Source organism: Papaver somniferum, unplaced genomic scaffold (genome assembly GCF_003573695.1).
Source record: "Papaver somniferum cultivar HN1 unplaced genomic scaffold, ASM357369v1 unplaced-scaffold_107, whole genome shotgun sequence".
NCBI lineage: Eukaryota > Viridiplantae > Streptophyta > Magnoliopsida > Ranunculales > Papaveraceae > Papaver > Papaver somniferum.
In genome coordinates this window covers 911,898-929,447 of record NW_020619603.1, presented here as the reverse complement: position 1 = coordinate 929,447, position 17,550 = coordinate 911,898, and the positions used below count along the sequence as shown (strand labels likewise).

General features: G+C 37.3%; 1 pseudogene; it reads left to right on the top strand.

The window, feature by feature from the left end:
• The first annotated feature begins 840 nt into the window (after window positions 1–840).
• LOC113328312 lies at window positions 841–1,624 on the top strand (annotated as a pseudogene).
• Window positions 1,625–17,550: the final 15,926 nt, after the last annotated feature.

The following is a 17,550-nucleotide window of genomic DNA, read 5'->3' as shown; positions in this document are numbered from 1 at the left end:
TCATGTTTTTTCCCCTAGTAGCAGAGTGATTCCGTATAGTTTCCATTTGTTGCATAACCTCAGGTGTGTGTGTTCAGGTATATGAGAGATGTGAACAAAATACAAATTAAAAAACAGTATGGATGTTTTTTCTCAGTTAAATCCCTATTAGGTAGAGTTACTGAATTAAAACCTTAATTTGAAAAGCAAATTAGGGTTACTAATTGGGCAACTCCGGTTAACAGAGATTGAAATGAAATTGACAAAGAGTCTGGGTTTAATCTACTATAGCATCATCGTCTTGATGGAATCTGAATTTCAACCATTTTTGGTCAGAGCCTATTTGATGAGAAAAGAGAGGAACAAAAATCTCGATTTTTTCTAAAGTTTAGCTTTATATATAAAATTCTAATTTAGTCCCTGAAAAGTTTAAGTATATTAAATAAATCCCTCGTGATAACTTACATATTATACAGAAACCTTTTATTGTTCGATGGCTAGGATTAGATTAAATGGTTGAAAGTCATTCGATCCAGTGGTTTGTACTTAATGTTCACACGGAAAATAATACTCGGGAATTCTCGAGATCCAACGAATTTTTTGTTTCCTCTTTTTTTTTTTTATGTTCACTTACCTCAATAATGACGATAGTTATATCAGTCCCTTACATATGGGCCAAAAATAGGGACGGGCTTGCTAGGCCTAAACCTTGGAGTATTTTTAACTTCCTTAATTAACCCTTATTCTTTGGTTTTCTTGAACGGCAAGAAATGAGTACCCTAAACCCTAAACCTTGATTTAAATAAAGGGCTAATTCGGCCTCAAAAGAAAACCCTAACAACCATAGTAGCAGAGAAGAACGCCGACCGATCGAGAGAGATGGGTAGAGTTATCAGAGCTCAGCGTAAGGGAGCTGGATCTATATTCAGATCCCATACTCATCATCGTAAGGGAGCTGCAAAATTCAGGAGCTTGGATTTGTTACTTGAAAGGTGTAGTTACTGAAATCATTCATGATCCAGGACGTGGTGCACCATTAGCTAGAGTTACCTTCCGTCATCCATTCAGGTACAAGCATCAGAAGGAGTTGTTCGTTGCGGCTGAGGGTATGTACACTGGTCAGTTTTTGTACTGCGGGAAGAAAGCTAGTTTAATGGTTGGTAATGTTTTGCCATTGAGATCAATTCCTGAAGGAGCTGTTGTTTGCAATGTTGAGCATAAAGTGGGCGATAGAGGTACTTTAGCTAGAGCTTCCGGTGATTATGCTATTGTTATCAGTCACAACGCTGATAACGGAACCTCCAGAATCAAGCTTCCTTCTGGTGCTAAGAAGATTGTACCGAGTGGTTGCCGTGCTATGATTGGCCAAGTTGCTGGTGGAGGTAGGACTGAGAAGCCCTTACTCAAAGCTGGAAATGCATACCACAAGTTTAAAGTGAAGAGGAACAGCTGGCCTAAGGTTCGCGGTGTGGCTATGAATCCAGTTGAGCATCCCCACGGAGGAGGTAACCATCAACATATTGGACACCCCAGTACCGTTTCTCGTAACGCAGTTCCTGGGCAAAAGGTTGGTCAGATTGGTGCCAGGAGAACTGGTCGACGTCGACGTGCTGCTGCTTGTGCTGCTTTTAAGGCAGATAATTAAGTTTATAATATTTTCTACTTTTTGGATTTACCTAATTTCTTAATTAGTTTAGTTTGAGAGAGGTTCGTAGTCTCAGTAGGTTTGTTTTTTTGTTATGAGTTTTGAATTTAAATTATTAGAGTTTTCGTGGAACCTCTTGCTAAACAGAACAAAACGGTATGAATATGTCTTTTAACATCATCACATTTAGCTAGATCACGAAGATTACGTTCTCATTCACTATCATATAAAGGTACCAATAACCTATGTTGTATTAGGCGTTAGGCGAGGCGTCAAGTCCGTCTAGGCGATCACTAATGTGATTTATGCTGTGTTGTGTTAACGTAGGAAAAGAACACAGTCTCCATTAGAATTTCAGAAATAAAACGTAATCAACCAAAAAATAACAAAACAAAAGAAAACAAAACTGAATCCCTATAAACTACCACCAACAGCATGCTCTTTCTCACAATATTAACCTCGCTGAAATCAATGCCTCTTAAACCATCTTCCCTACCAAATCATTCACGTTATTCCTTTAAAACTTATTATTATTTGTTTCCATATTTTCATCATTGATTTCAATGGCGATTGATTTTGCATTAATATTGATATTTCACCATATATAAAGTTTCCATACATTGATCATTCATTGTCTCTATGCGTTGATATTTCCGTGATGTCTCCATTCAATGCACGAATTCGCACTCATGAAGTTTCCATATTTTAACCATTGACTGGGATTGAAGTTATACGTAGCAATATTAATATCTTACAGTGAATGAAGTTTCCATATTTCAATCACTAGTTGACGGGGAGGTCAATATATAGAATATTATTATCTAGCTATTAATGATGTTTCCATATTATCATTGATTGTTTGCTGATGTTTTGTTTCCTTAATAATATTATTACCAAATATTATTATCTAGCTATGTATTATCATTGATTGATATTATGAGTGATGGATATTATTATTGATCATCAATGTAAAACAGAGGAAAATTAGGCGGTCGGGAACTTTCCATATATTTTCATTATTACGTTTGTAATTTAGCTATAAAATCTCTCCAATTAAGATTTGAGAATATATACATAGTTTCATATTTGGTACAGGCAGAGATGATGAAAAAGGAGGAAATAAAGAAAAGAAAAAAGAAACGGAGAAGGATGGGGATATAGAGTTCTGCGATATAGAGAAGAATGATGATTTACCCATAGCGCCTAACACTTCTGCGAGGCGCCAAAAGCACCAAAGTTGCCCGCCTAAGGCGCCGGCGTAGAAAGTAGTGTAAAATAGAATTACTCGGGCGCTAGACCTAAGCTTTTTGCGCCTTTGACGCCTAGGCGCTCTGGGCGAGCGCCTTTTACAACATAGACACTAACACTCCGCAGCCTCTTGTTTGAATGCCTATAGCTGTATTACGAGATGTCAAAACCAACTGAATTCATAGAATTTGACTCGCAATATGCCTTAGTACTAATGTTCTGAAAACCGGCACGGACCGTCTGGTCAGCCCATTGAATCGGTGACCCAGTCACCTTTCCGGGCTGTATCAACAGTGACCCAGTACAATCACCAAAAAAGACTTATTTCGTAAGATTCGGGTGACCCGGCCGTATTGACCCGTGATTCAACGTTTTTTGTACGAGTCAATGAGTCGATATTTCTTCATAAGATTCAAACGAGAAGATAATTTTTACAACCACAGATAAACAAAAAAACACAATTCACACGAATTTAAGATTTCAGATGATAACAATTGATCTTAATAATAAATTAATTATGAAAGTCATTAACTTGATCTTAACAATTGATCAAGAAATTAATTTGATCAGAAAAAGTAATACAAGGACAGATCTATATCCACTTTGATGATGCAGTAATATTGTGATGATTGAGGTGATGAGACAGCGACGCTCTGTGATGTTGCTGTTATGATTCTCATAGTCACAGATTATACTCAAACATTTTTTTCAATCACATTGGTATAGAGTTTGTGGTAGGAATGGTTATTGACGGCTAAGTTAGGGAAGAAGAGGCAGAACCGCAGGCAGAAGCAGATGTAGCGAGCGTGAAAGAGGAGATTGCTTTGTATGTTAAAAAACTGAGGTTAAGGTTTGAATGGCCGAAACTGTAAATATTGATAATAAAATGACTACTTTTTGTAGTTACCTCATGAGCTGTCACTCTTATGTTAACCATATGTGGCATTCCCTAGTCCCTTGCATGCATGTGTAAGTTACCCAATGACAAACGTGTAAGTTTTCCAATGATAAACGACATAAAAAATGGAAAGGTAAAAAAGTAAGTAAGATAACGTCTTATATGTCTCACCCAGTAAATCCGGGTTGAATCACTGGTTGAACCAATGACCCTTGACCCATTATTTTTTCAGGTTCGATGCCCGGGCCGGTTTTCAGAACATTGCTCAGTACATCCTTCTAGTTCCGGTTCGCTCTATAGAACAGAGGTAACATTCCTCTTTATATTTCCCGGCCGCAAAATCATGACTGTGCCTAACATACATAGTTATAGTCATATTTTAACTCTTGTAATTAAGAGATGTTTTCACCAAAATAGCACTATAAATGCGCCGCATCGATCCTCTTGTCATCATGGTCATAAAAAACACTGTCATATGTTAATTCTTGTAATGGAAAGATGTTTTCACTAGCAAATAGCATTATGTGCAGCATCCTCTTGCCATCATGTCATAAAGAACATTTTGGGAAATAACGTTAGGTGCACACCTATGCTGATGGATCTAGTCCTCATCTTCCACTCTTCCACATTTTGGAAGATATACTAGTCGAAGATCCTGCCAATATACTTCGGTTACTGCTTTCACGCCTCGCAAGATCAGAAAGATACTTTTTATTTCCAGTTTTCTGATCAACAAGGACCTCCCAAGTTTAATCACAAATGAAGCTAGCTCCCACAGGGTATTGAGTTCAACGATCTAACTCCCAAGATGAGGGTTACTTTGTGAGTGAAAGAGGGTTGCGTCAAGGGTGCCCCTTATCTCCATATCTGTTTATATTATGCTCTCAAGGGTTGTCGTGGTTAATGAGAAAAATGGAGGAAAATGCGTTATATAACGGGTATAAAATCTGTAGAAATGCCCCTATTGTGTCACATATAATGTTTGCAGATGACCTGATCCTTTTTGGAACTTTAGACAACCAGACTATCCAAACTCTTCTTCAGATTCTTCATATATATGCTGCTTGGTCGGGGCCAAACTACTAATATGCAGAAATCAGCTATCCACTTCAGCAGAGGTGTTCAAAGGCACAGAAGAATTGAAGTTTCTACTTTGTTGGGAGTAAAGAAGATGGAGTGTACTGATAAGTATTTGGAACATCAGCTACTTAAACCAAACCACCTAAGTTCTTCATTTGATTTTCTTGAAGACAAGTTTGAGACAAAAAAAGCTGGATGGAAGAGAATTCATTTGTCCCACGCAGGTAGAACCATGCTGATCAAAACTGAACTCGGGCTTATTCCCCCATTTTACATGGCTACTTCACTTCTTCCCAAGAAAACCTTAGCGCATCTGACAAGAATAATGAAAAACTTCTGGTGGAGTCATGACAAGGAAGTTCATAAAAAGCATTTCATAAGTTGGGATCAAGTTGAGATCGAAAAAGACCAGGGAGGGTTGGGAATTAGACTGCTCAGGGACTTGAATAAGGCAATGATAGAAAAGTTGGTGTGGAAGCTTTTAGATGATGAAGACTGCATATGGGGGAAGATGATGAAAGAAAAGTATGTGAAGAATGGCAATTTTTGGGAGGTAAAAAAACCTACCAGTTGTTCAGCAACTTGGAATGCTATGCTGTCAGTAAGAGAAGATATGGGGAGTGGGTGTTGTTGGTCGGTAGTGACTGGGGAAGACATAGATGTTTGGGCTGATCCGTGGGTACCAATTCTACCAAGAAACAAACCTGAAAGAAGAGGTGCTGAGGCGAACAGAAATGTAAAGGTAAAGGAGCTCATTATCCAAAAAGAACACAGATGGGATGAAAACAAGCTGCAGCAGATGTTCACCCAAACTGAAGTTACTAAAATAATGGAGATCCATCTACCAGAAGAGAACGAAGATGTATCTAGTGATAAATTGTTATGGACTTATCATCCAAAAGGTGAGTTTTCTTCCAAGTCCTTCCTCGAGAACATGCATGATAGAAATCCATCAACATCCACCAACTATGAATTGCCTTGGAAGAAGTTTTGGAATGTCAAGAATATACCTCATAGAAATCAAAATTTTCTGTGGATATTTCTCAAGAAGGGACTTCCAATGGATCAAAGCATAAGGAAACATATATATGGGATTTTGTGACAGGAGTGCTGAAACAACAGAGCATCTGTTTTTATATTGTCAAACAACTCAAGCAATCCTCTTTGCTTCCCCCTTAAGCCTAAGAACAGGTGAGCAACCTGACCTAACAGTAAAAGATTATATTCATAAGTGGCTTGAGAAAGGAGGAGACCACGCTAAACTAAAGATGGGAGCTTGTTTTTGGTGGGCTATATGGAAAGTCAGAAATGATGTGGTTTTTAACAGAAAGTGGTGCTGCATAAACTCTGTTATCAAAGAAGCTTTGTATTGGTACAATATGGAGGTCGTTGTTGATGAGATTGAGATTATGCCAACTGAGACTGACTATATGGAGAGTAGCAAAGACAATTGGGACCCCCTGTATAAAATAGAATCAAAATCAACTTTGATGGAGCTGTAGGTCCTAAAGGGTTTGCCTGTGGAGCTGTTGCGAGAGATAATGTTGCTGAGTTCCAGGGCTGTATGAATATAACTTTTTCTTATTGCATGCCTGTTGAAGATGAGGCGTACGGGGCTTTGCTAGCAGTAGAATTGGTGGAAAGAACAACTTTCAGAGACATTGTGTTCGAAGGAGACTCACTAGTAGTTATTTATGCGCTTAAGTACAGGCAGTACAAACCCAACTAGCGCATTCAGAACACGATAAACAGAATCAAAGATCTTATTGGAAGATTCAACTCTGCCGGAGTTTAGATATATCAAAAAGACTGTCAACAATGTGGCACATAGTCTAGCAGCCCTGGCTGTTGACACTCACTCTTTTAAAGAGCGGCTTTCTTCCCCTCCTTCTTGTATAGCTCAGATCCTTGAGATTGAGCATTCTAACACTAGCTAGTTTCTGTTGTTTTTTTTTTTTTCTTGTTGCTCTCCTTCAAAAGAAAAAATAAAAAACGGAAGAGAAACAACTGCAGTTTTTCATTGGGTTTATGTTTCTATGTTCCGAATACAAATTTATAGATTTGATGGGTAGATAGATAAGTTTTTAGGGGTAGCACCCATGGATTAACTGCTTAAAACCACGGTGGTAAATGAATTAAATCTAACGGCCACAAATCTTTAAAGCAAGAATCTGACTCTTTAACCGTCCAATTAGATTAAACCCTAGAATATACTCCTCCTCATCGTTTTACTGCAGAGAGAGAGAGAAAGGAAAAGAGAAAGCAAAGCAGCAGCAGCAGCAGCACCAGCAGCAGAAGAAGAAAAGAATACAGAGCAAAATCTGAGATTTGTTTGTTGATTATAAGCATGTCTAATTCTTGTTTGGTTCATCACAAGCAACCTGGGATTGATAGATGATCCACATAGATGGAGGAGACTTTGATTATAAGCATGTCTAATTCTCTTTGAAATTCTCTTCAATCTTCACCAGCTTCGCATGAAATCAAATCTGAAAAACCCAATTTTAGTTATGAGATTATCCTTCTCTTTCTCTTTGTTATGAGATTATCAACTTATCCCTCCTGACTTGCACAAGCACCTTAATTACTCTATATTAAAAATTGGGTGAATTGAGTTTGTGAACATTACATGCGTAAGAAAATATGATTACACACAATTTTAGTTTGTGAACTCATTTTTTATTCAAAATTATATGTTTACTAGAGTTTAAGAAGGTGTTCCGTGGAAAGTAATTTAATCTTTAAAGGTTTAATTTCATATACAAATTTGCTCTTTTTAACGGATTTTAGAAACATATGACGGGTTCATTCTTACGAATAGATAAATCGGAGGATGGATGCAATTCAAGTTTGAAATGTGAAGCCTTAAGCCTCTAAGAACCATCCCCATGAATAATATGTATAGGTCTTCTATTCTTGGCCAAGTAATTTTATGATGCTGCTTGATGTCGATAACGAGACAGAGATCATATTGATCGATGTAAATAAAGTCATTACCAGTAACCAAGCATTTTCTAAAAACCATGTCATCCATGGTTCGCCTAAAGTAGTCATTGTATTCTTAGAAGCACCAGAAGGGTACTCGAGGACCGTACCTAAATTTGTATGGTTGTTGGATCTACCAGAAGTTCAAAATATTTGCCATGCTTTTACTTATAGACAACAATCTTCCGAGTTCGGCATCAGGACTAAGACTATATCAGTTAGTGTTAATTGCAGTGTTTAACACGGAGATAAACAAATTGGATGATGGATACATTTCTATGTTCAAAAAACAAAAAGAAATTCCATGGTGAATATCGATCCGATACACCGGTGAAGGCATTAATTAATTCTTACTTATTCCTTTGAAAAGCGATCAGTTCGTTGATCATTGCCAGTAAGTATGAAATTTTTTGGCACCAGAGACATATATTTAATAGGCTAAAAGCCTAAAATGATGACTAAGTGGTGGACTAATAACTCATTTCTCCATCTATGTTTTGTAGGTTAGCGTTCGTATTTCAAGACAGAGAGAACTTTTATTGACCTGGATTGAGGACTTTAACCATCCCTGCTCCTTGTGTGTTTTCATTGTGCCTTTTTTTAAGGCTCTCGCGGCTGATAAGAAGACTTAGTATGCTTTCGTTCCTGACTCTTAATGTTCTTTGATTTTAGATGAGCTTTTCAAGAAATGTGAGTACTTGAGAGTTGTTTCATTTGCTAAGAAAAAGCTTACTGGTGACATAGTTCAGATTAGTTGTGGGGGTGATGCCTCAAGAGATCTGGGGTTTGAATGGTGTCAGGTCTATTGCGATAGTTTACTTGTTGGTGAGATACCCGATGGGATTAGGAAGGATTTTTCTGGGAGCTGTTAGTTTAGGGAGGAATAAGTTGAATGGGGGTAATTCCGGTAGGGATTGGTGGGTGTACTTTCTTGATTTTATTGATAATTTGTTTTTAGGAGGAATGTCGGATTCAATCGGGGAAGTTGTCTTTCTGTAACTATGTGGATATACATGGGAATAAGTTGGATGGTGACGTTCCGTATTGGATTGGTGAGATGAGTTGGATCTCCCTGGGTGTAGTTGCAGGAAATCCTACAATCACATCCCAATTTATCTTAAACAGATTAAGTAATCATAATATAATTTTCTTTATTGAATATCAAAGTTATAATTGTTTACAAAGTATTACAATGGTTTACTTGCTCACCTAAAATAGCTTTTTCTCTCCTAATTTCTTGTCTAGTACTCACTAAAAGATCCCTCTCACATGTGATGGCTTCTTTCCTTTATATAGGGTTCCTCATAGTGGATGACAGCTAAGAGATCCACTATTTTCAGAATTACTGTGCGTTACATTTGCTCATGTATATTCACTCATTCTCGCACAGATTATACTTCGCATAGAATATCACACTTTCCTCATGACTTTGCTAAGATCATCAAATCCGTCATCTTGAGTTTGCTGTGTGTGATGATTTTTGGCGAGATAAAATGAGCTGTAATCCATTATGTAATCTTCCCTATAAATAGAGTGCCCGGACCATTGTAAGGGAGGTTGGAATTTTGGGAGAGAGAAGATTATAATAAGAGAAAACAAGTTGGGGTTCTTGAGAGGAATACTTGTAATATTTGTGCCTTTATAATCATAAACTAAGTAAATTAATAAAGCTTGGTTTCATTTCGTGGTGTGATCTTATCTTAGAGTTACTGAAATTAGTAGTTGGGTGTAACTATGGATTTTCCGAGTTACAGTCCTGATGGATCCCGCGGAGGACATTATTGCTAGAGCTTCTGGAATGGTTTTTCACGATTTATATGGGCTAATACCATTTCATATATGACAAAAAAAAAATTAAGAGATCATGACCGTTGGATCGACTAAATGGTATCAGTCCCTAGTAATACTGGTATCACCCCATATAAATCATGCGGTTTTGGAGCGTTTTCTATGTTTCATGCATATTTCTGAATCTTCTAAGCCTAAACAAGAATATACTTAGGAAGGAAAATGTAAAACCAATGATACAAGAAACGATCCTATTGCTAATAGCGTTGATGTCCAAGTCATCTTTTTCCCGGCCGTAATAATAAAAATCAGTATTATTTATTAAGACAAGATATTATAGTCTTTTTAACATTAACTTGATATATCAGGGTGATATTCATTCTTAATAAATCTTGGTATCCAAAGAAAGATTTGATAGAAAAAAGTGTGTTGTAACATATGGCAGCCTTTAATGCGCATTAATAAGAAAATATCTCGTTTTAATTTCTAAAATCTAAAATCAATAATAAGATTTCACTTTACAGTTATATAAATTGACGTTCAAAATTGCACATCCATCAAAATTCGTCTTAACTTCAAAGTGGGGGAGATTATTTTCCTTTTTCTTATATCAATTACTCATGTTTCATTATTATTAAACTCGGTTATCCCTATGTATCCAAAAAAAGGGTTTAGCATGAAGATGATGCATATAGACTCCAAAGAATCACCTTTATATCCAGGTGACCATTTAACAAGAGGCGAGAGGCTTCAGAGACTCGTAGAACAATCCAAAGCTCAAGCACGTTACATCGAGTCACAAATATTACTCCATGACAATGTAACACTCTCCATGAATCCTGATGTTGTACGTTTTCCTGTATTTTACGAATCAGTTAGGTTTTACGTTGCAATGGTCGGTTTAGGTACATTTCATGATAGACAAAACCCAATCTAGAATTATTATTTGATGATTGATACAGGTAGTGCTCGGACTTGGCTTCAATGCAAAGGTGCCACTAAAGCTTTCAATCAAGACATGCCACTTTATCCTTGGAAATCGTCATCTATTTATCGTCATATTCCTTGTGATACTCATCCTCTTTGCGAGAGAGATATGTCCAATGCTGATGGCCAATGCATTTATAAAGTATGCTATGGGAGTGGATCAGTTATATCTGGTATCTTAGAGGTAGAAAAATTTATTCTAGGCTCCAATACTGGTGGCCTTGAAAGAATTGATTTAAAAATGGGTTGTGGATTTCTCCAGGAGAATTTTACAAACTTTATCGGTAAGAATCATTTACGTGGAAAACCTGATATTACTGCAGGAATACTCGGTTTAGGACAAGGACCATGGTCTTTTCTAAATCAATTGGAGAAGGAAAATTTTCCTACTGTTTCGAGGCATTTAAATATGATATTGAGCGATCAAATACATATTTAAGGTTCGATGCAGATGCAACAATTGGAGGCGCATCTCAACAACTACGTACAACTCCCATTGTTCTGCCTCAGTTTCAGTCGTATCATTATTACTTAAATTTATAAGATATTAGTGAAGGTAGCAAAAGAATAAACTTTCCTAGTGGTACTTTTGAGATAAAATCCCGAAGAAAAGGAGGTGCTATCATAGATAGTGGTGCTACAATATCCATGATATATAAAGATCATTTTGATAGAGTTGACGATTTGGTGAAGGCACATTTTAAAGAGCTTGGAGTTGAATATATTGGTGCCCGAGGAGGTCTTGATGTTTGTTTTCGTCTACGTGGAAGATTTGGTATTCATAACTATACTTCCATAACACTTCCTTTTCAACAGACTGATTACGTAATTCCAGATTATAAAGCTAATTTTGTGATGATGTCCATCGAAACTCTTTGCTTCGGCTATTTCCGCAATGATAAAAATAGGCCATTTTTTATTTTAGGAGCAATGCAACAAGTTAATAAACGGATCTTATATAATTCCTCTGAAATGTGGCATACGAGCCTCTTTCCAAACAATATTTCTTAGCTCTTGTGGAAAATCACCTGGTTCCATCTCATCATTATCAGGGGAAATCCTTTCTTCTTTTTTCTTAACTTCATGTCTCTTATTCTTTTTTTCCCTTTTTTCCAGATAATGCTCAGCTGAATTAGAATCCCATAAATATAACAATTCTACCAGGTTCTTGCATCTAAGTTCCATGACAAGAGGAATCACCAGTTTATCGCAACATCCATAAAAATAAATCCCACAGCTCTTGCAAATTTTGTAGGGATCACGCGTTTCTCTGCATTCTTTATTAGAGCATAGACGTGCATCACCAAAGAGATTTGGAACCATAAACGCATTACACTGGATATGTAAATCAGAAAGTTTATATTTCTCAGCAAGTTCGACACCAGCCTTCATGCCGCTGAATATCTGACAATAAAAAGATTTTCCATGATTTGTTCAAACCCTAGTAGTAAGTATCTCAATCACTTGCTACTATTTGTGAATCTCATCAATTGATAAATGAATTGTTGATCCATCCTTAGGGGTGACTGTAATTAGGCAAATAGGTATCCAAGTGCTATATGCACCTTAAAGTTATTATTATCCCCAAATTGAGAGAATTGCATGTAACCCATTGTTTGATTATAGTGGAATATTTGCCCCTGGTTTTTTACCCTTCACCTTGGGAGGGGTTTTCCACGTAATTGCCGATGTTGTGTGATTTCTTCTCATATCATCGTAGTTGTGTTATTTCCGCATTTGTGTTTCATTGCTTGTGTAGGTTTCGTATTGCGCATAGCGGCTGGAATGTTGTAAGTCTCCCCCAACAAGTTTGGTACTACCATCTCCTTCTTCTAAGTGGTGTATGCTTCTGATCTTCTCAACATCAGTTTCTGCTATAGTATATTTATACTGATATGAATATTTTTTTTTAATACAAGCATGTTTTGTTGCATCGAATTAATCATAATGGAGTACTATAATGTTGGGTCACACCTCTTAGGTATACTCCTATATTTGTCTGGACAGGGAAACATGAAAAAGGTTAATTACAAGGGATTTGGAAGCCTGGACTATAAGAACATCAGTTACTTTTTTTTTACCAGAAAACAAACAAAAGAAAAACCTAAAGAACAAAAAACTTGTTAGAAATTTCAATTCATCTTTGAGCAGGAAACTCATATGGCTATGCATATATGCCGGCTAATCAGGGCTGATAAAAAAATTACCCCGAGGTGCATTTTCACCTGTCCTCAATTCCTCTTTAATTCTCATTTTGGTTGGTTACTATCACAACTCGGTCTCCATTTTCTTGGTCAATTGCATTAATCCTTTCCTCGTATCCGGAAACTACCTATGGTCCTATGTACCCTAGCAACTTTTTGGTACATTGGTTATATCCATTCCCTTCCATACAATGATACATAAACATCATCACTTATAATTACCAACCATTAAAATGGGTGTACTAGCTGGTAAGCACACTACTGCTTCTGCTTTCTTTATTTGACAGTTTGAAAACTCATAAATCATAATATAGTGCTCATGACTCTCCCAGGCTTGTCTAGAAAAGAAGATGTTTAATGTAGTGGGAAGTAGTAAAAAAGATTGAAACAACCAAAAGATGCCAGTGTTTATTCCAAGCTAGGACTTATTGATATAGCTCATACAGTGTTTCATGGAATATGCGATCCGGATTTAGTTCTTTGGAATTCCATGATTGCAGGTTATGGGTATGGGAGGCCTTGGTGTGAAAGCTTAAAATTGTTTAGTAAGATGAGGAAAATGGGAAAAGACCCAGACGGGTATACTTTTGTCGGGGAATTCATTGTTTATGTTTGAAAAATGGGTTGGATTCGAATTCTCATGTAGCTCTATGGATTGTGAGTATGTATTCCAGGTGCAATTGCTTGGATTCAGCTTATAAAACCTTTAGCAACTTGCGGGATCCTGATATAATTCAATGGTCATCTTTGATAACTGGACTTTCTCAAACTGGTAACTCGGAAGAAGCATTGTTTTTATTCAGAGAAATGATTTTGGAAGGTGAAGAAAGAGCGGATCTACATTAATTGCAAGTGTGTTGGGAGATTCCTCTAAGTTGGCCATGGTTGAACCTGGTAGACAAATTCATGGTTTTGTTTTTCGCCATGGGTTTGAATCCGATGTTAAAGTTGCATCTTCGCTCATTGATATGTACACAAAATGTGGGGCTCCCACGCTCGGTGTTAGAGTCTTTGAGATAATGCACGAAAGGAACATTGTCACATATAACTCTATAATTTCAGAAGCTTTTTTGGTGTTTCAAGAGATGGTGGAAAAAGGATTCAAACCTGATCATTTAACTTTTTCAGCTCTTCTTAGTAATTGCAGTCATGCGGGAATGGTTAGCAATGGCAGGGAAATATTTCGAAGAATGGAAGAAGATTTCGGTGTCACACCTAGAATTGAACACTATGTATATATGGTGAAGCTCTTAGGGTTGGCTGGAGAACTGCAAGAGGCTTATGATTTGATTAAGAAAATGAAAATGCCGCCTGATTCAGGAGTTCTGGGTGCTTTATTATCGTGTTGTGTAGTCCATGGGAATTCAGAATTTGGCAAAATTGTAGCTGATATGCTTTTAGAAATTGATCCGAATAAAACTGCATATAGAGTTATGCTTTCTAACATATATGCTGCAAATGAGAAATGGGATGAAGTGAAGAAAGTGAGAGATGAAATTTGTGTTTCTGGTTTGAGAAAAACACCAGGAATCAGCTGTATTTGAGTTTTGAGCTAATCTTCCGTTCAGCAAACACATTATGGACCAAGATAGTCACCGGTTCAACTTAGAAGTCGCTTTATCCTGTCCAATTGGAAGCCGGTAATCTGTATCTGGTGTATAGGCCCGTAGCAAACGTAGAAGCTCAGTGTCAATAGGCTCAGACCATTGTTGTTATTGACTACTGACCCATGATATGCTATCAAAGAAGGGAAAATCATTGCAATGCCTACTGATACTCTTTATGGATTGCAACCTATTGATACCCAAAGACACTCGAGTCGAGTCATTCTCAAAGGCGAGCAAGGTGCCCACAAAGGTCCACAAAGGCGGACGCTTCATAAATTAAGTGGGCTTCTCACCAATAAAAATCCGCCTCGCGCCTGGCACAACACTTTGTAATGTGTTTTTGACTATTGATGTGACTACTGACCCATGTTATGCTGTTGCAATAGGTCCTGTACTGTTAGTGGATATTCCTAGAAATATGAATATTACTGGCAAGTAACATCTGTTCTAACCTCCTAATCAGATTTGGTATTTGCTATTTATTTGCCAACACCCGTTAATGATCGCTTACATTCTAACAGCTGAAGCTGTGGAGTCCTTAAACATTTCAAGAGGAGTGCTTCGTGTGATATTCAGGACATTAAATACTGACAGGTATCTTATGCCTACCATTTAGTAGTTTACTGTTCCCGTGATTGTTAACTATTGGTAACCTATACCGTCCTTCATTAGTCCACTTTATGTGATCAGTGGCTACCATTAATGATTTATTACAGGTTTCTTATGTACAAAAACCAGTTCGACACCAGTTTTGTTGGTTTTACAAAGGATGGAGCACAGTGGCTGAAAGATCACACTGATATCAAGATGGTTGGTAAGATACTCAGGTTTTTCAGAGTATTGTTGCCTCTTTTTTGTGTCTGGTTTTGTTACTCGCTCATCTTTCTATCTCCAAAAGTCACAATTATCCTGGGATGTTGCTGTGAAATTTGATGTAGGAGTTGATTACTTATCCGTTGCTTCATGGGACGACAATGTTTCTGCTCATCTCGTGTTTCTTGAAGGCAGGGTAAACATTCTTCTTTAATCTGTTCTTGGCCTATACATATGGCCACCTTATATTTTGCTCCCTAGTAATATCATGTGATTTTGTAAATGCTTCCAGGACATCATTATTGTGGAAGGCCTCAAACCGGATGGTATTGACGCTGGGCAGTATTCTTCTGTGCATTGCTTACCTCTGAGATTGGTTGGTGTGGAGGGATCTCCAATAAGATGCATTCTGATAAAATGATACTATTTCCCCGTAAGTTCCTACATTCAGACGTGTATGCTTATGCTGTTCATGCATGCATCTAGTTAAAATGCTAACTATCTTTGGGCTCCTGTGTCTCAGTTACTTGGGTTTCTCTGGCCCAACTAGATTTTCCTGATCAAAAGAAAAAGAAAAGTTCTACCAAATCAGGAGTGCAATATTTACCAACCTCCATGGTCAAGCAAATGAGGTTAAGTAAGAAAAGGATTAAAAAAAGAAAAGGGATTATTATTAATCTAGTAGAAAGTAGTGAAATCACCTGGTATCCTCACAGTTTTACTACACTCTCGCGGTTACTAGATGAGCATTTGCTCTTCATTCCAGTTCAGTTTGATGTTTACTACCTCAAAAAACTACGATCAAACGTCTTACGAGACTTTTAAAAGGGAAGCCATCCTGCAAAAATATGTCATCTAATCTGATATGCAAAATTGTATGTTTATTTTGATACACTGACCTTCTCAGTCAGTTTCGCATGGATAACTAAACAAATACTAGTCAATTATTGGACACCGCATCTAACGACATGGGATCGTGGGAGGTACTCTTTTGGGTGAAGTTTTGTCTCCACACTGACCAAACAAACCTTTAAAAGACGATCTTATATAAAGTGCTTTACCAAAGATTCCCCCATTAATGCAGAGAAGAACTTTTACGGTTATTTATTACCGACCCTACTACAGCTGGGACAATCGGACTTTGTCCGATCTTGGTACACTGGCATAATCTGAACGGTGAATAGAGAAATGACTCTAACATCGGGATTGGTAATGGAATGAAGAACGGAATGATCAAAGATTCGGACTTGTTGTCCCAAAATTGGCCCATTTAGTTGTCCTAGTTCTAGAATTTTCCATTTGTTACCGTGGTCTTCCATGCCACAAACATGGTAAATAGCCTTTTTTTTACTTTGGTTGTTGTGTCGATTGACTCGTCTTCGTTTTACAGCCGTTCGGATTAGTTTTATGTACTCCAGGACAGGTAAAGTGAAAAAAACAATAAATCATGAACCAACGACCAAAATGATTCAAAACTGCAATGATAACAAATAATATAATAATCTCTCTTTTCTTTTTGAAAAAATAAATAGGATCCTTTGCTAATGAATCCTATCATTGGGGGTCTAGGGGGAGTTTTTGGAGGCTAAATTACTAACTGGAGCTTAAATATTACAGGGGAAATCATATTTGTGTAAAATTTCAAAAATACCGTCTATAATTTTGATTTAATCCCTTCGTACCCTCTCATTAACTATCTAATTTAATCAAAATAAAAGGGAAAAAAACGGGAAGATCATTAAAAGAAAAAAACCGCCCCTCTTCTTCTTTTTCCAATTTTTCTTCTTCTTCTTTTTCCAATTTTTCTTCTTCTTCTTCTTCTCGTCTTCTTTCCTTCTTCTTTTCTTCTGTAATTCTTCGTTGTTCAACGATTAATCGTCGATTCAAAAAAAAAAATCGTCGTCGATTAAACTCATTCTATTAAACCATGAAACCTAAGGAAAATATATGTCAATCTTCGTCGAATTAACCTCCTTCTGAAGCAGAGAAACCAACTTCATCAAATGAAGATGAAACTGATGATCAAGAGGAAGTGAATGAAGGAGATCCAGCAGCCGCCGAGTCTCCTGATATGACAGCAATAAGGTATGAATTCAAAAATCCACTCTTTATGAACAACATCAGGAGCAGCAGCACCAGCATCAGGAGCAGTTGTAGCACCACCAACAGCATCAACCATTGCAGCAGCTTCAGCCATTTCTTCAAACATACCTTCCGATTCTTGGTGGCGATCCCTCTCAGCTGAAATAATGTTTCTCCTCATCCTAGCGAACCTGATGACCTCAACAAGCTCTTCCAGTGTCAACTTATCAATCA